Consider the following 21,742-nt stretch of genomic DNA (forward strand, 5'->3'; position numbering starts at 1 on the left):
TTATCTATTTTTGAGTTAATAATTAAATCAATCCTGCTCTGGCAGGCTTCTTCCTTTCCCTCATTAAAGTCACCAATACTTGCTTGTTAATTATTCCATTAGTTAAATAAGTGCAACGACTCCTGGTATGACTGAATTCCCTTCATGTAGGCAACAGCCCCTATGCCAATCTTGTCTTGTTTAAAATAATTTAGAAATGCAGGTCCCAGATAAGCGTACAGATAGAGTTAAACTGATAAGAACGTATTCACATTGATCTTAGCCAAAAAGTCGAAATTGCCACAAATCCAGGGCCAGCCCACGCTGCCTAGCGTCCAGCTGCATGGTAGCATCAACTTGGCAGGAGGAAGCAGCTGCCCCCAAGACAAAACGCCGAGCGTGAACCCATGTGACATTCCACGGCCTGCGTGACAAAAGCGGCCCACCTTGGGGCCAAGGCCTGATACAAAGCCCAAGGGTTGCCAACGGCGGAAAAAACCCCGGGTTGTGGAAACGAGGTGCCGAACAGCTGGGAGGGGGGGTGGGGGGGGGGAGGGACAGTCAGTTGGTCCCTTTGGGTGTTTGGGCTCGTGGTGGGATTTGGGGAGGCGGGGGGACCAGGCAAGGAAGAGGGCGGCTTTAAACCACCATCTCCACCTCCATCCCCCCCCTAGATGCCCACAAAACAAAGAAGGAGGCGCAGTGAAGAGCGGGGGCGAGCTAGATATCCCTCGAGACACCAGCTTTACAACTCTTCGAACACCCGTTCACACCTGTTGGAGATTGAAGATGAAAAAGGGGAAGGCACATCCTGGCCCGCCTGTGAACAAGGCCTCAACACAGGGCGGCAGCGACATCAGACAGCCTGCAGGACTGCCGTGGTTTCTGGGAGCTAATAAGGCTTCCTGCTCGGGACAGGCTTGGTCCCACACTACTTCACTCACCCCACAACAGCGGGCCCTTTTAATTCCGAGCCTCGCCTGACATCTGTTGGAATGCTGGAAGTACTACAAGCAATAGCGCCTAGACGCAATGAACTTTTCTTAATTAAGTCAAATTAAACTAAATTAATTAATAATATATTCAGTTAAATAATTAAATCAATCCGCTCTGGCTAGAGCTTCTTTCCCTTCCTCATGTAGGAACCCAGCCAAGGCTGTTCTTGTTTTATACCAGTAAAGGAGAAAGTGCACGCTCCGGAAGTACGCAATACCAGTCGTCCGTGGAGGACGAGCAAGCCTATTCCATCTCCCTGTTCCAAAAATCAATTTAATACATGGTCCCCAGATAGGGGCGACAGATATTAAACTGATAAGAACAGATACTCACACTTGATCTAGCCAAAGGCGAGACTGCCACAAACTCCCCAGGCCAGCCATCCCCACCGCTTGCCCATGTCAGCTGCATGGTAAGCATCAACTTGGCAGGAGGAAGCAGCTGCCCTAAGACAAAGACGCCCGGACTGCCCGCGTGACATTAAACGGCCGGCTGACAAAGCGGCCCCTTGGCCCCAGGCCTGATCAAACAAGAGGACCCGGGTGGAAAAGCCGGAGTGGTGGAGCAGGACCGCAGCTGGGAGTCCTGGGGGTGAGGGACAGTCAGTGGTCCCTTGGGTGGACCAGGTGGGACTGTTAGCCTGCCAGGCACGAGACGCCGGATTAACAAAAAGCTCCACCTCCACCTGACAGATTCCCACAAACAACAGCGTCAGGCAGCGTGCTGAGCAGATCCTCGAGACGAGTTAAACATCAGACACCCTCACCCGTTGATTGAATAAAGGCGAAGGCACATGGCCCGCCTGTGTGAACAAGGCCTCGAACACAGGGCGCTGCAGCACATCAGACAGCCTGCAGGACTGCTTCGTGGTTTCTGGGAGCTTAATAAGGCTTCCTGCTAGCGTACAGGCTGTCCGACACTACTTCACTCACCCCACAACAGCGCCTTCTAATTCCAGCCTCGCCTGACATCTGTTGGAATGCTGGAAGTACTACAAGCAATAGCGCCTACAGGCACGCATGAACTTTTCTTAATTAAGTCAAATTAAACTAAATTAATTAATTAATTAATTATTCAGTTAAATAATTAAATCAATCCTGCTCTGGCTAGAGCTTCTTTCCCTTCCCTCATAGTAGGCAATCCCCAGCCAAGGCTGCTTGTCTTGTTTTATACCAGTAAAGGAGAAAGTGCACCGCTCCTGGAAGTACTGCAATACCAGGTCGATGCGTGGAGTGGACGGAGCAAGCCCCTATTCCATCTCCCTGTTCCAAAATCAATTTAATATATGGTCCCCAGATAGGGGCGATCAGATATTAAACTGATAAGAACAGATACTACACTTGATCTTAGCCAAAAGGCCGGCGATGCCACAAACTCCCCAGGCCAGCCAGCCCCACCGTCTTGCCCATGCGTCCAGCTGCATGGTAAGCATCAACTTGGCAGGAGGAAGCAGCTGCCCTAAGACAAGCGCCGACGTGAACCCATGTGACATTCCACGGCCTCGTGACAAAAGCGGCCCACCTTGGAGCCAAGGCCTGATACAAAGCCCAAGGGTTGCCACAACGGGAAAAACCCTCGGAGTTGTGCGGAAGCGAGTTAGCCGATACAGCTGGGAGTGGGAGTGGGCGTGGGGGAGGGGGACAGTCAGTTGGTCCCTTTGGGTGTTTGGCGCTCGTGGTGGGATTTGGGGGAGGCGGGGTAGACCAGGCAAGGAAGAGGACGGCTTTAAACCACCATCTCCACCTCCATCCCCGCCCTAGATGCCCACAAAACAAAGAAGGAGACGCCAGTGAAGAGCGGTGACGAGCTAGATATCCCTCGAGACACCACGTTCACAACTCTTCAGACACCACGTTCACACCTGTTGGAGATTGAAGATGAAAAGGAGAAGGCACATCCTGGCCCGCCTGTGTGAACAAGGCCTCGAACACAGGGGGCGCTGCAGCGACATCAGACAGCCTGCAGGACTGCTTCGTGGTTTCTGGGAGCTTAATAAGGCTTCCTGCTAGCGGTACAGGCTTGGTCGTCCGACACTACTTCACTCACCCCACAACAGCGGCCTTCTAATTCCGAGCCTCGCCTGACATCTGTTGGAATGCTGGAAGTACTACAAGCAATAGCGTCCTACAGGCACGCATGAACTTTTCTTAATTAAGTCAAATTAAACTAAATTAATTAATTAATTAATTATTCAGTTAAATAATTAAATCAATCCTGCTCTGGCTAGAGCTTCTTTCCCTTCCCTCATAGTAGGCAATCCCCAGCCAAGGCTGCTTGTCTTGTTTTATACCAGTAAAGGAGAAAGTGCACGCTCCTGGAAGTACTGCAATACCAGGTCGATGCGTGGAGTGGACGGAGCAAGCCCCTATTCCATCTCCCTGTTCCAAAAATCAATTTAATATATGGTCCCCAGATAGGGGACGTATCAGATATTAAACTGATAAGAACAGATACTACACTTGATCTTAGCCAAAAGGCCGAAGCGATGCCACAAACTCCCCAGGCCAGCCAGCCCCACCGTCTTGCCCATGCGACCAGCTGCATGGGAAGCAACAACTTGGCAGGAGGAAGCAGCTGCCCTAAGACAAGCGCCGACGTGAACCCATGTGACATTCCACGGCCTCGTGACAAAAGCGGCCCACCTTGGAGCCAAGGCCTGATACAAAGCCCAAGGGTTGCCACAACGCGGAAAAACCCTCGGAGTTGTGCGGAAACGAGGTAGCCGATACAGCTGGGAGTGGGAGTGGGCGGGGGAGGGGACAGTCAGTTGGTCCCTTTGGGTGTTTGGCTCGTGGTGGGATTTGGGGAGGCGGGGTAGACCAGGCAAGGAAGAGGACGGCTTTAAACCACCATCTCCACCTCCATCCCGCCCTAGATGCCCACAAAACAAAGAAGGAGACGTCAGTGAAGAGCGGTGACGAGCTAGATATCCCTCGAGACACCACGTTCACAACTCTTCAGACACCACGCTCACACCTGTTGGAGATTGAAGATGAAAAGGAGAAGGCACATCCTGGCCCGCCTGTGTGAACAAGGCCTCGAACACAGGGGCTGCAGCGACATCAGACAGCCTGCAGGACTGCTTCGTGGTTTCTGGGAGCTTAATAAGGCTTCCTGCTAGCGGTACAGGCTTGGTCGTCCGACACTACTTCACTCACCCCACAACAGCGGCCTTCTAATTCCGAGCCTCGCCTGACATCTGTTGGAATGCTGGAAGTACTACAAGCAATAGCGTCCTACAGGCACGCATGAACTTTTCTTAATTAAGTCAAATTAAACTAAATTTAATTAATTAATTAATTATTCAGTTAAATAATTAAATCAATCCTGCTCTGGCTAGAGCTTCTTTCCCTTCCCTCATAGTAGGCAATCCCCAGCCAAGGCTGCTTGTCTTGTTTTATACCAGTAAAGGAGAAAGTGCACCGCTCCTGGAAGTACTGCAATACCAGGTCGATGCGTGGAGTGGACGGAGCAAGCCCCTATTCCATCTCCCTGTTCCAAAAATCAATTTAATATATGGTCCCCAGATAGGGGACGTATCAGATATTAAACTGATAAGAACAGATACTACACTTGATCTTAGCCAAAAGGCCGAGAAGATGCCACAAACTCCCCAGGCCAGCCAGCCCCACCGTCTTGCCCATGCGTCAGCTGCATGGTAAGCATCAACTTGGCAGGAGGAAGCAGCTGCCCTAAGACAAGCGCCGAGACGTGAACCCATGTGACATTCCACGGCCTCGTGACAAAAGCGGCCCACCTTGGAGCCAAGGCCTGATACAAAGCCCAAGGGTTGCCACAACGGCGGAAAAACCCTCGGAGTTGTGCGGAAACGAGGTAGCCGATACAGCTGGGAGTGGGAGTGGGCGTGGGGGGGAGGGGACAGTCAGTTGGTCCCTTTGGGTGTTTGGCGTGGTGGGATTTGGGGAGGGCGGGTAGACCAGGCAAGGAAGAGGACGGCTTTAAACCACCATCTCCACCTCCATCCCGCCCCTAGATGCCCACAAAACAAAGAAGGAGACGCCAGTGAAGAGCGGCGACGAGCTAGATATCCCTCGAGACACCACGTTCACAACTCTTCAGACACCACGTTCACACCTGTTGGAGATTGAAGATGAAAAGGAGAAGGCACATCCTGGCCCGCCTGTGTGAACAAGGCCTCGAACACAGGGCGCTGCAGCGACATCAGACAGCCTGCAGGACTGCTTCGTGGTTTCTGGGAGCTTAATAAGGCTTCCTGCTAGCGGTACAGGCTTGGTCGTCCGACACTACTTCACTCACCCCACAACAGCGGCCTTCTAATTCCGAGCCTCGCCTGACATCTGTTGGAATGCTGGAAGTACTACAAGCAATAGCCCTACAGGCACGCATGAACTTTTCTTAATTAAGTCAAATTAAACTAAATTAATTAATTAATTAATTATTCAGTTAAATAATTAAATCAATCCTGCTCTGGCTAGAGCTTCTTTCCCTTCCCTCATAGTAGGCAATCCCCAGCCAAGGCTGCTTGTCTTGTTTTATACCAGTAAAGGAGAAAGTGCACCGCTCCTGGAAGTACTGCAATACCAGGTCGATGCGTGGAGTGGACGGAGCAAGCCCCTATTCCATCTCCCTGTTCCAAAAATCAATTTAATATATGGTCCCCAGATAGGGGACGTATCAGATATTAAACTGATAAGAACAGATACTACACTTGATCTTAGCCAAAAGGCCGAAGCGATGCCACAAACTCCCCAGGCCAGCCAGCCCCACCGTCTTGCCCATGCGCCAGCTGCATGGTAAGCATCAACTTGGCAGGAGGAAGCAGCTGCCCTAAGACAAGCGCCGAGGCGTGAACCCATGTGACATTCCACGGCCTCGTGACAAAAGCGGCCCACCTTGGAGCCAAGGCCTGATACAAAGCCCAAGGGTTGCCACAACGGCGGAAAAACCCTCGGAGTTGTGCGGAAACGAGGTAGCCGATACAGCTGGGAGTGGGAGTGGGCGTGGGGAGGGAGGGGACAGTCAGTTGGTCCCTTTGGGTGTTTGGCGTGGTGGGATTTGGGGAGGCGGGGTAGACCAGGCAAGGAAGAGGACGGCTTTAAACCACCATCTCCACCTCCATCCCCGCCCCTAGATGCCCACAAAACAAAGAAGGAGACGTCAGTGAAGAGCGGTGACGAGCTAGATATCCCTCGAGACACCACGTTCACAACTCTTCAGACACCACGTTCACACCTGTTGGAGATTGAAGATGAAAAGGAGAAGGCACATCCTGGCCCGCCTGTGTGAACAAGGCCTCGAACACAGGGGGCGCTGCAGCGACATCAGACAGCCTGCAGGACTGCTTCGTGGTTTCTGGGAGCTTAATAAGGCTTCCTGCTAGCGGTACAGGCTTGGTCGTCCGACACTACTTCACTCACCCCACAACAGCGGCCTTCTAATTCCGAGCCTCGCCTGACATCTGTTGGAATGCTGGAAGTACTACAAGCAATAGCGTCCTACAGGCACGCATGAACTTTTCTTAATTAAGTCAAATTAAACTAAATTAATTAATTAATTAATTATTCAGTTAAATAATTAAATCAATCCTGCTCTGGCTAGAGCTTCTTTCCCTTCCCTCATAGTAGGCAATCCCCAGCCAAGGCTGCTTGTCTTGTTTTATACCAGTAAAGGAGAAAGTGCACCGCTCCTGGAAGTACTGCAATACCAGGTCGACGTGGAGTGGACGGAGCAAGCCCCTATTCCATCTCCCTGTTCCAAAAATCAATTTAATATATGGTCCCCAGATAGGGGACGTATCAGATATTAAACTGATAAGAACAGATACTACACTTGATCTTAGCCAAAAGGCCGAAGCGATGCCACAAACTCCCCAGGCCAGCCAGCCCCACCGTCTTGCCCATGCGCCAGCTGCATGGTAAGCATCAACTTGGCAGGAGGAAGCAGCTGCCCTAAGACAAGCGCCGAGACGTGAACCCATGTGACATTCCACGGCCTCGTGACAAAAGCGGCCCACCTTGGAGCCAAGGCCTGATACAAAGCCCAAGGGTTGCCACAACGGCGAAAAACCCTCGGAGTTGTGCGGAAACGAGGTAGCCGATACAGCTGGGAGTGGGAGGGGTGGGGGAGGGGGGACAGTCAGTTGGTCCCTTTGGGTGTTTGGCCGTGGTGGGATTTGGGGAGGCGGGGTAGACCAGGCAAGGAAGAGGACGGCTTTAAACCACCATCTCCACCTCCATCCCCGCCCCTAGATGCCCACAAAACAAAGAAGGAGACGTCAGTGAAGAGCGGTGACGAGCTAGATATCCCTCGAGACACCACGTTCACAACTCTTCAGACACCACGTTCACACCTGTTGGAGATTGAAGATGAAAAGGAGAAGGCACATCCTGGCCCGCCTGTGTGAACAAGGCCTCGAACACAGGGCGCTGCAGCGACATCAGACAGCCTGCAGGACTGCTTCGTGGTTTCTGGGAGCTTAATAAGGCTTCCTGCTAGCGGTACAGGCTTGGTCGTCCGACACTACTTCACTCACCCCACAACAGCGGCCTTCTAATTCCGAGCCTCGCCTGACATCTGTTGGAATGCTGGAAGTACTACAAGCAATAGCGTCCTACAGGCACGCATGAACTTTTCTTAATTAAGTCAAATTAAACTAAATTAATTAATTAATTAATTATTCAGTTAAATAATTAAATCAATCCTGCTCTGGCTAGAGCTTCTTTCCCTTCCCTCATAGTAGGCAATCCCCAGCCAAGGCTGCTTGTCTTGTTTTATACCAGTAAAGGAGAAAGTGCACGCTCCTGGAAGTACTGCAATACCAGGTCGATGCGTGGAGTGGACGGAGCAAGCCCCTATTCCATCTCCCTGTTCCAAAAATCAATTTAATATATGGTCCCCAGATAGGGGACGTATCAGATATTAAACTGATAAGAACAGATACTACACTTGATCTTAGCCAAAAGGCCCGAAGCGATGCCACAAACTCCCCAGGCCAGCCAGCCCCACCGTCTTGCCCATGCGCCAGCTGCATGGTAAGCATCAACTTGGCAGGAGGAAGCAGCTGCCCTAAGACAAGCGCCGAGCGTGAACCCATGTGACATTCCACGGCCTCGTGACAAAAGCGGCCCACCTTGGAGCCAAGGCCTGATACAAAGCCCAAGGGTTGCCACAACGGCGGAAAACCCTCGGAGTTGCGCGGAAACGAGGTAGCCGATACAGCTGGGAGTGGGAGTGGGGGGGGGAGGGGACAGTCAGTTGGTCCCTTTGGGTGTTTGGCTCGTGGTGGGATTTGGGGAGGCGGGGTAGACCAGGCAAGGAAGAGGACGGCTTTAAACCACCATCTCCACCTCCATCCCCCCTAGATGCCCACAAAACAAAGAAGGAGACGCCAGTGAAGAGCGGTGACGAGCTAGATATCCCTCGAGACACCCACGTTCACAACTCTTCAGACACCACGCTCACACCTGTTGGAGATTGAAGATGAAAAGGAGAAGGCACATCCTGGCCCGCCTGTGTGAACAAGGCCTCGAACACAGGGGCTGCAGCGACATCAGACAGCCTGCAGGACTGCTTCGTGGTTTCTGGGAGCTTAATAAGGCTTCCTGCTAGCGGTACAGGCTTGGTCGTCCGACACTACTTCACTCACCCCACAACAGCGGCCTTCTAATTCCGAGCCTCGCCTGACATCTGTTGGAATGCTGGAAGTACTACAAGCAATAGCGTCCTACAGGCACGCATGAACTTTTCTTAATTAAGTCAAATTAAACTAAATTAATTAATTAATTAATTATTCAGTTAAATAATTAAATCAATCCTGCTCTGGCTAGAGCTTCTTTCCCTTCCCTCATAGTAGGCAATCCCCAGCCAAGGCTGCTTGTCTTGTTTTATACCAGTAAAGGAGAAAGTGCACCGCTCCTGGAAGTACTGCAATACCAGGTCGATGCGTGGAGTGGACGGAGCAAGCCCCTATTCCATCTCCCTGTTCCAAAAATCAATTTAATATATGGTCCCCAGATAGGGGCGTATCAGATATTAAACTGATAAGAACAGATACTACACTTGATCTTAGCCAAAAGGCCGAGAAGCGATGCCACAAACTCCCCAGGCCAGCCAGCCCCACCGTCTTGCCCATGCGTCAGCTGCATGGTAAGCATCAACTTGGCAGGAGGAAGCAGCTGCCCTAAGACAAGCGCCGAGCGTGAACCCATGTGACATTCCACGGCCTCGTGACAAAAGCGCCCACCTTGGAGCCAAGGCCTGATACAAAGCCCAAGGGTTGCCACACGGCGGAAAAACCCTCGGAGTTGTGCGGAAACGAGGTAGCCGATACAGCTGGGAGTGGGAGTGGGCGGGGGAGGGAGGGGACAGTCAGTTGGTCCCTTTGGGTGTTTGGCTCGTGGTGGGATTTGGGGAGGCGGGGTAGACCAGGCAAGGAAGAGGACGGCTTTAAACCACCATCTCCACCTCCATCCCGCCCTAGATGCCCACAAAACAAAGAAGGAGACGTCAGTGAAGAGCGGTGACGAGCTAGATATCCCTCGAGACACCACGTTCACAACTCTTCAGACACCACGCTCACACCTGTTGGAGATTGAAGATGAAAAGGAGAAGGCACATCCTGGCCCGCCTGTGTGAACAAGGCCTCGAACACAGGGGGCGCTGCAGCGACATCAGACAGCCTGCAGGACTGCTTCGTGGTTTCTGGGAGCTTAATAAGGCTTCCTGCTAGCGGTACAGGCTTGGTCGTCCGACACTACTTCACTCACCCCACAACAGCGCCTTCTAATTCCGAGCCTCGCCTGACATCTGTTGGAATGCTGGAAGTACTACAAGCAATAGCGTCCTACAGGCACGCATGAACTTTTCTTAATTAAGTCAAATTAAACTAAATTAATTAATTAATTAATTAATTATTCAGTTAAATAATTAAATCAATCCTGCTCTGGCTAGAGCTTCTTTCCCTTCCCTCATAGTAGGCAATCCCCAGCCAAGGCTGCTTGTCTTGTTTTATACCAGTAAAGGAGAAAGTGCACCGCTCCTGGAAGTACTGCAATACCAGGTCGACGTGGAGTGGACGGAGCAAGCCCCTATTCCATCTCCCTGTTCCAAAAATCAATTTAATATATGGTCCCCAGATAGGGGACGTATCAGATATTAAACTGATAAGAACAGATACTACACTTGATCTTAGCCAAAAGGCCGAAGCGATGCCACAAACTCCCCAGGCCAGCCAGCCCCACCGTCTTGCCCATGCGTCAGCTGCATGGTAAGCATCAACTTGGCAGGAGGAAGCAGCTGCCCTAAGACAAGCGCCGAGACGTGAACCCATGTGACATTCCACGGCCTCGTGACAAAAGCGGCCCACCTTGGAGCCAAGGCCTGATACAAAGCCCAAGGGTTGCCACAACGGCGGAAAAACCCTCGGAGTTGTGCGGAAACGAGGTAGCCGATACAGCTGGGAGTGGGAGTGGGCGTGGGGGAGGGGGACAGTCAGTTGGTCCCTTTGGGTGTTTGGCGCTCGTGGTGGGATTTGGGGGAGGCGGGGTAGACCAGGCAAGGAAGAGGACGGCTTTAAACCACCATCTCCACCTCCATCCCCGCCCCTAGATGCCCACAAAACAAAGAAGGAGACGTCAGTGAAGAGCGGTGACGAGCTAGATATCCCTCGAGACACCACGTTCACAACTCTTCAGACACCACGCTCACACCTGTTGGAGATTGAAGATGAAAAGGAGAAGGCACATCCTGGCCCGCCTGTGTGAACAAGGCCTCGAACACAGGGCGCTGCAGCGACATCAGACAGCCTGCAGGACTGCTTCGTGGTTTCTGGGAGCTTAATAAGGCTTCCTGCTAGCGGTACAGGCTTGGTCGTCCGACACTACTTCACTCACCCCACAACAGCGGCCTTCTAATTCCGAGCCTCGCCTGACATCTGTTGGAATGCTGGAAGTACTACAAGCAATAGCGTCCTACAGGCACGCATGAACTTTTCTTAATTAAGTCAAATTAAACTAAATTAATTAATTAATTAATTAATTATTCAGTTAAATAATTAAATCAATCCTGCTCTGGCTAGAGCTTCTTTCCCTTCCCTCATAGTAGGCAATCCCCAGCCAAGGCTGCTTGTCTTGTTTTATACCAGTAAAGGAGAAAGTGCACCGCTCCTGGAAGTACTGCAATACCAGGTCGACAGTGGAGTGGACGGAGCAAGCCCCTATTCCATCTCCCTGTTCCAAAAATCAATTTAATATATGGTCCCCAGATAGGGGACGTATCAGATATTAAACTGATAAGAACAGATACTACACTTGATCTTAGCCAAAAGGCCGAGAAGCGATGCCACAAACTCCCCAGGCCAGCCAGCCCCACCGTCTTGCCCATGCGTCAGCTGCATGGTAAGCATCAACTTGGCAGGAGGAAGCAGCTGCCCTAAGACAAGCGCCGCGTGAACCCATGTGACATTCCACGGCCTCGTGACAAAAGCGGCCCACCTTGGAGCCAAGGCCTGATACAAAGCCCAAGGGTTGCCACAACGGCGGAAAAACCCTCGGAGTTGTGCGGAAACGAGGTAGCCGATACAGCTGGGAGTGGGAGTGGGCGTGGGGAGGGGAGGGGACAGTCAGTTGGTCCCTTTGGGTGTTTGGCTCGTGGTGGGATTTGGGGAGGCGGGGTAGACCAGGCAAGGAAGAGGACGGCTTTAAACCACCATCTCCACCTCCATCCCCGCCCCTAGATGCCCACAAAACAAAGAAGGAGACGCCAGTGAAGAGCGGTGACGAGCTAGATATCCCTCGAGACACCACGTTCACAACTCTTCAGACACCACGTTCACACCTGTTGGAGATTGAAGATGAAAAGGAGAAGGCACATCCTGGCCCGCCTGTGTGAACAAGGCCTCGAACACAGGGCGCTGCAGCGACATCAGACAGCCTGCAGGACTGCTTCGTGGTTTCTGGGAGCTTAATAAGGCTTCCTGCTAGCGGTACAGGCTTGGTCGTCCGACACTACTTCACTCACCCCACAACAGCGGCCTTCTAATTCCGAGCCTCGCCTGACATCTGTTGGAATGCTGGAAGTACTACAAGCAATAGCGTCCTACAGGCACGCATGAACTTTTCTTAATTAAGTCAAATTAAACTAAATTAATTAATTAATTAATTAATTATTCAGTTAAATAATTAAATCAATCCTGCTCTGGCTAGAGCTTCTTTCCCTTCCCTCATAGTAGGCAATCCCCAGCCAAGGCTGCTTGTCTTGTTTTATACCAGTAAAGGAGAAAGTGCACCGCTCCTGGAAGTACTGCAATACCAGGTCGATGCGTGGAGTGGACGGAGCAAGCCCCTATTCCATCTCCCTGTTCCAAAAATCAATTTAATATATGGTCCCCAGATAGGGGACGTATCAGATATTAAACTGATAAGAACAGATACTACACTTGATCTTAGCCAAAAGGCCGAGAAGCGATGCCACAAACTCCCCAGGCCAGCCAGCCCCACCGCCTTGCCCATGCGTCAGCTGCATGGTAAGCATCAACTTGGCAGGAGGAAGCAGCTGCCCTAAGACAAGCGCCGAGGCGTGAACCCATGTGACATTCCACGGCCTCGTGACAAAAGCGGCCCACCTTGGAGCCAAGGCCTGATACAAAGCCCAAGGGTTGCCACAACGGCGGAAAAACCCTCGGAGTTGTGCGGAAACGAGGTAGCCGATACAGCTGGGAGTGGGAGTGGGGGAGGGGGAGGGGGACAGTCAGTTGGTCCCTTTGGGTGTTTGGCGCTCGTGGTGGGATTTGGGGAGGCGGGTAGACCAGGCAAGGAAGAGGACGGCTTTAAACCACCATCTCCACCTCCATCCCCGCCCCTAGATGCCCACAAAACAAAGAAGGAGACGTCAGTGAAGAGCGGTGACGAGCTAGATATCCCTCGAGACACCACGCTCACAACTCTTCAGACACCCACTCACACCTGTTGGAGATTGAAGATGAAAAGGAGAAGGCACATCCTGGCCCGCCTGTGTGAACAAGGCCTCGAACACAGGGGCTGCAGCGACATCAGACAGCCTGCAGGACTGCTTCGTGGTTTCTGGGAGCTTAATAAGGCTTCCTGCTAGCGGTACAGGCTTGGTCGTCCGACACTACTTCACTCACCCCACAACAGCGGCCTTCTAATTCCGAGCCTCGCCTGACATCTGTTGGAATGCTGGAAGTACTACAAGCAATAGCGTCCTACAGGCACGCATGAACTTTTCTTAATTAAGTCAAATTAAACTAAATTAATTAATTAATTAATTAATTATTCAGTTAAATAATTAAATCAATCCTGCTCTGGCTAGAGCTTCTTTCCCTTCCCTCATAGTAGGCAATCCCCAGCCAAGGCTGCTTGTCTTGTTTTATACCAGTAAAGGAGAAAGTGCACCGCTCCTGGAAGTACTGCAATACCAGGTCGATGGAGTGGAGTGGACGGAGCAAGCCCCTATTCCATCTCCCTGTTCCAAAAATCAATTTAATATATGGTCCCCAGATAGGGGACGTATCAGATATTAAACTGATAAGAACAGATACTACACTTGATCTTAGCCAAAAGGCCGAAGCGATGCCACAAACTCCCCAGGCCAGCCAGCCCCACCGTCTTGCCCATGCGCCAGCTGCATGGTAAGCATCAACTTGGCAGGAGGAAGCAGCTGCCCTAAGACAAGCGCCGAGCGTGAACCCATGTGACATTCCACGGCCTCGTGACAAAAGCGGCCCACCTTGGAGCCAAGGCCTGATACAAAGCCCAAGGGTTGCCACAACGGCGGAAAAACCCTCGGAGTTGTGCGGAAACGAGGTAGCCGATACAGCTGGGAGTGGGAGTGGGCGGGGGGGGAGGGGACAGTCAGTTGGTCCCTTTGGGTGTTTGGCCGTGGTGGGATTTGGGGAGGCGGGTAGACCAGGCAAGGAAGAGGACGGCTTTAAACCACCATCTCCACCTCCATCCCGCCCTAGATGCCCACAAAACAAAGAAGGAGACGTCAGTGAAGAGCGGTGACGAGCTAGATATCCCTCGAGACACCACGTTCACAACTCTTCAGACACCACGCTCACACCTGTTGGAGATTGAAGATGAAAAGGAGAAGGCACATCCTGGCCCGCCTGTGTGAACAAGGCCTCGAACACAGGCGCTGCAGCGACATCAGACAGCCTGCAGGACTGCTTCGTGGTTTCTGGGAGCTTAATAAGGCTTCCTGCTAGCGGTACAGGCTTGGTCGTCCGACACTACTTTCACTCACCCCACAAAAGCGCCTTCTAATTCCGAGCCTCGCCTGACATCTGTTGGAATGCTGGAAGTACTACAAGCAATAGCGTCCTACAGGCACGCATGAACTTTTCTTAATTAAGTCAAATTAAACTAAATTAATTAATTAATTAATTATTCAGTTAAATAATTAAATCAATCCTGCTCTGGCTAGAGCTTCTTTCCCTTCCCTCATAGTAGGCAATCCCCAGCCAAGGCTGCTTGTCTTGTTTTATACCAGTAAAGGAGAAAGTGCACGCTCCTGGAAGTACTGCAATACCAGGTCGATCGCGTGGAGTGGACGGAGCAAGCCCCTATTCCATCTCCCTGTTCCAAAAATCAATTTAATATATGGTCCCCAGATAGGGGACGTATCAGATATTAAACTGATAAGAACAGATACTACACTTGATCTTAGCCAAAAGGCCGAAGCGATGCCACAAACTCCCCAGGCCAGCCAGCCCCACCGTCTTGCCCATGCGTCAGCTGCATGGTAAGCATCAACTTGGCAGGAGGAAGCAGCTGCCCTAAGACAAGCGCGAGGCGTGAACCCATGTGACATTCCACGGCCTCGTGACAAAAGCGCCCACCTTGGAGCCAAGGCCTGATACAAAGCCCAAGGGTTGCCACAACGGCGGAAAAACCCTCGGAGTTGTGCGGAAACGAGGTAGCCGATACAGCTGGGAGTGGGAGTGGGCGTGGGGGAGGGGGACAGTCAGTTGGTCCCTTTGGGTGTTTGGCGCTCGTGGTGGGATTTGGGGGAGGCGGGGTAGACCAGGCAAGGAAGAGGACGGCTTTAAACCACCATCTCCACCTCCATCCCCGCCCCTAGATGCCCACAAAACAAAGAAGGAGACGCCAGTGAAGAGCGGTGACGAGCTAGATATCCCTCGAGACACCACGTTCACAACTCTTCAGACACCACGCTCACACCTGTTGGAGATTGAAGATGAAAAGGAGAAGGCACATCCTGGCCCGCCTGTGTGAACAAGGCCTCGAACACAGGGGCTGCAGCGACATCAGACAGCCTGCAGGACTGCTTCGTGGTTTCTGGGAGCTTAATAAGGCTTCCTGCTAGCGGTACAGGCTTGGTCGTCCGACACTACTTCACTCACCCCACAACAGCGGCCTTCTAATTCCGAGCCTCGCCTGACATCTGTTGGAATGCTGGAAGTACTACAAGCAATAGCGTCCTACAGGCACGCATGAACTTTTCTTAATTAAGTCAAATTAAACTAAATTAATTAATTAATTAATTATTCAGTTAAATAATTAAATCAATCCTGCTCTGGCTAGAGCTTCTTTCCCTTCCCTCATAGTAGGCAATCCCCAGCCAAGGCTGCTTGTCTTGTTTTATACCAGTAAAGGAGAAAGTGCACCGCTCCTGGAAGTACTGCAATACCAGGTCGATGCGTGGAGTGGACGGAGCAAGCCCCTATTCCATCTCCCTGTTCCAAAAATCAATTTAATATATGGTCCCCAGATAGGAAACGTATCAGATATTAAACTGATAAGAACAGATACTACACTTGATCTTAGCCAAAAGGCCGAGAAGCGATGCCACAAACTCCCCAGGCCAGCCAGCCCCACCGTCTTGCCCATGCGCCAGCTGCATGGTAAGCATCAACTTGGCAGGAGGAAGCAGCTGCCCTAAGACAAGCGCCGAGACGTGAACCCATGTGACATTCCACGGCCTCGTGACAAAAGCGGCCCACCTTGGAGCCAAGGCCTGATACAAAGCCCAAGGGTTGCCACAACGGCGGAAAAACCCTCGGAGTTGTGCGGAAACGAGGTAGCCGATACAGCTGGGAGTGGGAGGGGGGGGGGGGGACAGTCAGTTGGTCCCTTTGGGTGTTTGGCCGTGGTGGGATTTGGGGGAGGCGGGGTAGACCAGGCAAGGAAGAGGACGGCTTTAAACCACCATCTCCACCTCCATCCCCGCCCCTAGATGCCCACAAAACAAAGAAGGAGACGTCAGTGAAGAGCGGTGACGAGCTAGATATCCCTCGAGACACCACGCTCACAACTCTTCAGACACCACGTTCACACCTGTTGGAGATTGAAGATGAAAAGGAGAAGGCACATCCTGGCCCGCCTGTGTGAACAAGGCCTCGAACACAGGGGGCGCTGCAGCGACATCAGACAGCCTGCAGGACTGCTTCGTGGTTTCTGGGAGCTTAATAAGGCTTCCTGCTAGCGGTACAGGCTTGGTCGTCCGACACTACTTCACTCACCCCACAACAGCGGCCTTCTAATTCCGAGCCTCGCCTGACATCTGTTGGAATGCTGGAAGTACTACAAGCAATAGCGTCCTACAGGCACGCATGAACTTTTCTTAATTAAGTCAAATTAAACTAAATTAATTAATTAATTAATTATTCAGTTAAATAATTAAATCAATCCTGCTCTGGCTAGAGCTTCTTTCCCTTCCCTCATAGTAGGCAATCCCCAGCCAAGGCTGCTTGTCTTGTTTTATACCAGTAAAGGAGAAAGTGCACCGCTCCTGGAAGTACTGCAATACCAGGTCGATGCGTGGAGTGGACGGAGCAAGCCCCTATTCCATCTCCCTGTTCCAAAAATCAATTTAATATATGGTCCCCAGATAGGGGACGTATCAGATATTAAACTGATAAGAACAGATTTTTTTTGAAAAAATATACTTTATTTACATATATGTTTGGGTAATATATATAAAACACAGTCTAATAGTCTTACAATCTATACCAATCTACAATTCAACAGAGATGACTGTATTCAGCTATAGACTGATACAGTCTTTCACTATACATTACCTACAACACCTTATTTACATATACAAGGGTGATTTGTATATAAAAATCACAATCTTTACAATCTTACATGCCATATTAAGTGTTTTGTCAATAACATTTGGTTATTTTCCATTACATTCAATATAGCGTTCCACATTCTGTTACTATTTACAAGTTATTGCAGTCTCGACTTGGTCCCCGTCCCTGAAAGCTTGTCCTCAAAGAGGGGGCTTTGCCGAAGGCTGCAGTAAACCAAAGGTTACATCAATAAACCTCTTGGAGGGCGAGGTGGTCTTGCATATCCTCAGTTCTTCAAGGAGTCCAGGATAGAATAGTCTTTGAGAAGGCTGCGGATGTATCTGCAGCAGTCCTGGATTGTCATCCTTTCCCTCCTGAGGACGAGGCGGTTCCTGGCGACCCATAGAGCGTCCTTCACGCAGCACATGAGACGCCATGCCTCCTCGGTGGCTTCCAGTGAGTGGGTACCCGGGAAAAGTCCATAGAGCACCGAATGGTGCGAAAGATTGTCTCTGGGTACCGACTCTTCCAATTCCTCTTCCAGGGCGTCAAAGAGTGACTGTGCCACTGGGCATTCCCAGAAGAGGTGCAGTGCGTCTTCTTCCCGCTGGATGCACCACGGGCAGTGTCTGTATCTGCACAGATTTCTGGCATGCATGAACGCGCGGAGAGGCAGTCCCCCCCGCACAGCCATCCACGCCAGATCCCTGTGCCTGTTTGTCAGTTCTTTGGAGGCTATGTTCTCCCAGACCACCGTGGCTGTCGCTGATGGTAGGGTTCCGATAGGCTCCGTGTGTCTTTGGCTCTGATGAGCTTGTAGATGGTTTTCGGTTTCCACAGGTCGGTTTGACTCCCTGAAGTCCGTGTTCCGTTAAGCGGACAACATCCGTGTAGAACCATGGAGTGTCCCAGTTGTAAGGGTAGGAGCTGTCCCACTTGTCCCAGCCGAGTCTCTTCCAGACTGGCAGGAGGAAGAAGCGGGACATGGCGTTTCCGGACGATCCGCTGCTGTACTCCGTCAGTGTCCTGCGGATGCAGTTGCAGGCAAAGAAGGCCCTGAGCAGGGTGGGGATGTCGGGGATGCCTTTCCCACCCTTTCGGGGTTCTTTGTACATGACTGCCCGCTTGACTCTGTCCATCTTGGAGCCCCAGATGAAGTGAAAGACTGCCCTGGTGATGGCTCTGCAGACGGTGGCGAGGGGTGGCCATGCCTGGGCGGGTACTGCAGGACCGGGAGGATCTCATTCCGCAGCACCAGCGCTTTGCCTTCCACGGTGAGGTCCCTGAGGCTCCAGAGCCCGATCTTCTGTCTGACTTTGGCCAGTCTCTCGCCCCCGTCTTCAGGGCCGCTCCCTCTCCGCCGAACCAGCTGCCCAGGATCTTGATGGAGTCCCGTCTGATGGTGAAGGGGAGGGTGGCGGAGGGTGTCAGGTGCCATTCCCCGAGGAGCACGCCTCTGACTTCCCGCAGTTGACCTTTGCTCCCGAAGCACGTCCAAAGTCTTCGCAGATCTCGCCAGCCGCCATCGATCTCTGGTCAGCGCAGATCACGGTGGCGTCGTCCATGTAGAGGAGCATCTGATCTCTCTTCTGTCGGTCCCGTGCGGTGATCCCTCTGATCTCCGGTCTTCCTCTGATCCGTTCCGCCAGGAGCTCTATACAACAGACAAAGAGAAGAGGGGAGAGAGGGCAGCCTTGTCTGACCCCGGACAGGACCGGGAAGGGGTCAGTTTTCCAGCCGTTCACCAGCACCGTGCTGGAGATGTCTCGATACATCAGGCTGATGTACGAACAGAACGTGTCGCCCATTCCGAGACCTCGCAGAGCCTTGATCATGAACTCGTGGGACACCCGGTCGAAGGCTTTCTCTTGATCTAGGCTGACCAAGGCCGCGGTGATGCGGCGTTCCTTCACGTAGTGCACCGAGTCCCTGATCATGGCCAAGCTGTCGGCGATCCTGCGTCCGGGATGCGCAGGTCTGGTCTGGGTGGACGACCTGTCCGATCACCTTTTAGCCGGTTGGCTATCACCTTGGCCAGGATCTTGTAGTCCACGTTCAGGAGGGTGATGGGGCGCCAATTCCTCAGCTCGCATCTCTCTCCCTTCTGTTTGTACAAGATCGTGATCATTCCTTCTCTCAACGACGGAGGCATTCTGCCCTCCGCCACCATCTCCCGGTAGAGCTCCAGTAGGTCCGGACCGATGAGGTCCCACAGCGCGCACACTTCGGCTGGTAGTCCGTCACTGCCCGGGGTCCTGCCGGCCCTGAAGGATCTGGCGGCAGAGTGCAGCTCCCCAGCGTCAGGGTGCGTTCAGAGCAGACTCACCTGTGGGATCCAAGGTTTTGTTAATACCTGTTAGGAACCGGTCGGTTGCGTCTGCTTCGGTCGTCTTTGGGGAGTAGAGGCTGCTGTAGTAGTCCCGGACCACTCCCATCACTGCCTCCTTTCCCGTTTTGACGACCCCTCCATCGTCTCGCAGTTCTCTCAGGGAGTGTGGCCGGAGTGGAGTTTCCTAAAGAAAAAGGAGTTACACTTCTCACCTTTCTCCAGGTTCTCCACTTTGGATCGAAAGACAATGCGTTTGGATTCCTCCTCAAAGTGCCTCCTCAGGCTCTCCTTGGTCTCCTCCAACTCACGTCTCACGTCCCAGCCGCACTGGTGAAGCTCTTGCAGGGACCACAGCTCCTTCTGCAGTCTGCAGAATTCCCTTTGCCGTTGCACGCCTGTCTTCCTTTGGCCTGAAAGAAACTGCGGAGTTTAACTTTAATAAATTCCCACCAATCGCTACTTTCTGGAAGTGGCATTTCTCTTCCTTCCAAGCGACGTAAGCGGTCCTTAGCTCCTGCATGACGTCTTCCCTTTCCAGGAGGCTACAATTCAGTTTCCACGACCCCGGGCCATGCGGAAAGTTTTGGCCGAGGGATCCCTGGAAGTGAACCGCCCTGTGGTCTGAGAAGAAGCACGGAACCAATGTGTACTTTTCGGTTGTCACTGCTCTGGAGACGAAGATGAAGTCGATCCGGGAGGGGCGAGCCGTCGGGCCGGCTCCAGGTGTAGTTGGCGAGCCCGTCCCGGTAGTCCCTGCCGTGTCCGACAAGGAAGCTTCCGTCACCATCTCCCTGAGCAGCCTGGATGTGGTGTCCAGTCTGGCGAATGTGCCGAGCTGCGCCCGTCCTCCTCCAGGGGGCAGTTGAAATCTCCGGCCATCACCACCGCCCTGGAAGTGGCGAGTTGGGGCCTCAGGGTCTGGAAAAGCTCCAATCGCTCGTTCTTCCCAGGGGGTGCGTACACGCAGATGAGCCGGACAGGCTCACCCGCCCACGAGCCGTCGACGACCAGCAGCCGGCCGCAGACGAGCTCCCGGACGGAGTCCAGCGTAAAACGGTTCCCCCTGACAAGTACGGCAATCCCCGCGGCCTTGTTCTCACCACCTCCCGACCAGTAGGAAGGGCCGTGAGACCACTGTTTGCCCAGGTGGCGGTAGTTTCTAGAGGGTGGGAGGGCACACTCCTGCAGCATGTACACATCGCAGTTCTGAGCGGACAGGAAGGTCATCACCGTCTGTCTCCTCAGTTTGTCCTTGATGCTCCTCACGTTGATGGAAAAAATAAGAGAGTAGCCATCTGTAAGGAGGAAGGTGGAGAGGTTAGTGTGGGCCAGGAGCCCTAGTCGCCTCGGTCAGGTGGGACTTCGGGTCTGTCGGCCCCGGGGTCTTCGATCTGAAGCAGCCGGTTGATCTGTGCCAGGTTGTCCATGTCGTTGTGGGCAGGCTGGAAGTTTAGAGCTGCTTCGAGAAACAGCTCCTCTTCCATCTGGGTCTCCTCGTCTTCTTGCTGTGGACATTCAGATGGGGGCTCTGCTGTCTTCTTCCTTCTCTGGTCCTCCTCTGGGCTGTTTGGACTTCTCCTCTTCCTTGTCCGATTCCCTGTAGGAGCGACGAGAGGGGGAAAATCCTCCGGGTTGAGGGTGGGTGGGGGAGGTGGAGGTGAGGGCTCTGAAGCAGCATGGGAGGGAGCTGCCTCAGTGGTGGAAGGAGGGAGGGTCGAGGGGAGGGTGGAGTTCTTTGTCTTTCCTCCTTTGTCCTTTTTCCTGATTGCCTGTGCCGCGCCCGGTGCTGCAAGGGGGGACTTCAGTTTGGGCTTCCTTTCGGCAGGCAGATTGGGTTTCGGTCCTCCTCCGTGCAGACTGTTTGAGGTCACAGCGGCGTAGGACTTCTGTCTCTGAGGGCAGTCTTTGTACACATGGCTGGTCTGTCCGCAGAGGTTGCAGGTCTTTTTCCTGGGACAGTCTTTCGTCTCGTGGCCAGTCACCCGGCAGTTCCTGCAAGCGGCCTCCTTGCATTCCTTCAGCACGTGGCCCATCGCTCCGCATCTCCTGCAGGATTTTGGCTGGTCAGGGTAGTGCAGGATTGCCGCCGAGTTTCCCAAGGAGAAGCTCTGCGGTAGGTGCTGGAGACCGTTTGGAGAGGCGTTGTCCTTCCATAACCTGGACGATGACCGACCACTTACCCGTCCAGAAGCCATTCCCATCCTGGATCTGGGTGGGTTCCCTCACCGTGCAGAAGCGCTTCAGGAACGTGGAGATGTCCTTGCCAGCGTATGGGGATTCCTCATGGCAATCGTCACTCTCCTTTCCTCTCTCTGTATGGGGCAATTCCCCACAAAGCGAGCAAAGGGGGAGTCCGGCATTGCATGGACCATTTCCCAGTAGCGCTTGCAGACCGCAAT

General features: G+C 52.6%; 13 non-coding genes and 2 pseudogenes across 13 annotated transcripts; all 15 read right to left on the reverse strand.

Annotated features, from left to right (window-relative positions):
• Positions 1-1,161: 1,161 nt before the first annotated feature.
• Positions 1,162-1,338, reverse strand: LOC120519758 (annotated as a pseudogene).
• An 819-nt stretch (positions 1,339-2,157) lies between these two features.
• Positions 2,158-2,346, reverse strand: LOC120519754. The gene has a single exon (XR_005631654.1). It is a non-coding gene; the product is annotated as a U2 spliceosomal RNA (small nuclear RNA).
• A 928-nt stretch (positions 2,347-3,274) lies between these two features.
• LOC120519740 lies at positions 3,275-3,462 on the reverse strand. Its single transcript, XR_005631640.1, has one exon. It is a non-coding gene; the product is annotated as a U2 spliceosomal RNA (small nuclear RNA).
• A 925-nt stretch (positions 3,463-4,387) lies between these two features.
• LOC120519752 lies at positions 4,388-4,578 on the reverse strand. Its single transcript, XR_005631652.1, has one exon. It is a non-coding gene; the product is annotated as a U2 spliceosomal RNA (small nuclear RNA).
• Positions 4,579-5,504: 926 nt separating this feature from the next.
• Positions 5,505-5,693, reverse strand: LOC120519732. Its single transcript, XR_005631632.1, has one exon. It is a non-coding gene; the product is annotated as a U2 spliceosomal RNA (small nuclear RNA).
• A 934-nt stretch (positions 5,694-6,627) lies between these two features.
• Positions 6,628-6,814, reverse strand: LOC120519742. Its single transcript, XR_005631642.1, has one exon. It is a non-coding gene; the product is annotated as a U2 spliceosomal RNA (small nuclear RNA).
• Positions 6,815-7,742: 928 nt separating this feature from the next.
• On the reverse strand, positions 7,743-7,931 carry LOC120519734. Its single transcript, XR_005631634.1, has one exon. It is a non-coding gene; the product is annotated as a U2 spliceosomal RNA (small nuclear RNA).
• Positions 7,932-8,855: 924 nt separating this feature from the next.
• Positions 8,856-9,045, reverse strand: LOC120519762. The gene has a single exon (XR_005631657.1). It is a non-coding gene; the product is annotated as a U2 spliceosomal RNA (small nuclear RNA).
• Positions 9,046-9,978: 933 nt separating this feature from the next.
• Positions 9,979-10,165, reverse strand: LOC120519743. The gene has a single exon (XR_005631643.1). It is a non-coding gene; the product is annotated as a U2 spliceosomal RNA (small nuclear RNA).
• Positions 10,166-11,104: 939 nt separating this feature from the next.
• Positions 11,105-11,294, reverse strand: LOC120519733. The gene has a single exon (XR_005631633.1). It is a non-coding gene; the product is annotated as a U2 spliceosomal RNA (small nuclear RNA).
• Positions 11,295-12,230: 936 nt separating this feature from the next.
• On the reverse strand, positions 12,231-12,421 carry LOC120519741. The gene has a single exon (XR_005631641.1). It is a non-coding gene; the product is annotated as a U2 spliceosomal RNA (small nuclear RNA).
• Positions 12,422-13,356: 935 nt separating this feature from the next.
• Positions 13,357-13,546, reverse strand: LOC120519735. The gene has a single exon (XR_005631635.1). It is a non-coding gene; the product is annotated as a U2 spliceosomal RNA (small nuclear RNA).
• A 926-nt stretch (positions 13,547-14,472) lies between these two features.
• On the reverse strand, positions 14,473-14,661 carry LOC120519746. Its single transcript, XR_005631646.1, has one exon. It is a non-coding gene; the product is annotated as a U2 spliceosomal RNA (small nuclear RNA).
• Positions 14,662-15,593: 932 nt separating this feature from the next.
• LOC120519761 lies at positions 15,594-15,784 on the reverse strand. The gene has a single exon (XR_005631656.1). It is a non-coding gene; the product is annotated as a U2 spliceosomal RNA (small nuclear RNA).
• A 928-nt stretch (positions 15,785-16,712) lies between these two features.
• LOC120519755 lies at positions 16,713-16,883 on the reverse strand (annotated as a pseudogene).
• Between the last annotated feature and the right edge of the window lie 4,859 nt (positions 16,884-21,742).

The sequence above is a fragment of the Polypterus senegalus genome, unplaced genomic scaffold, assembly GCF_016835505.1.
Source record: "Polypterus senegalus isolate Bchr_013 unplaced genomic scaffold, ASM1683550v1 scaffold_2409, whole genome shotgun sequence".
Taxonomy (NCBI): domain Eukaryota; kingdom Metazoa; phylum Chordata; class Cladistia; order Polypteriformes; family Polypteridae; genus Polypterus; species Polypterus senegalus.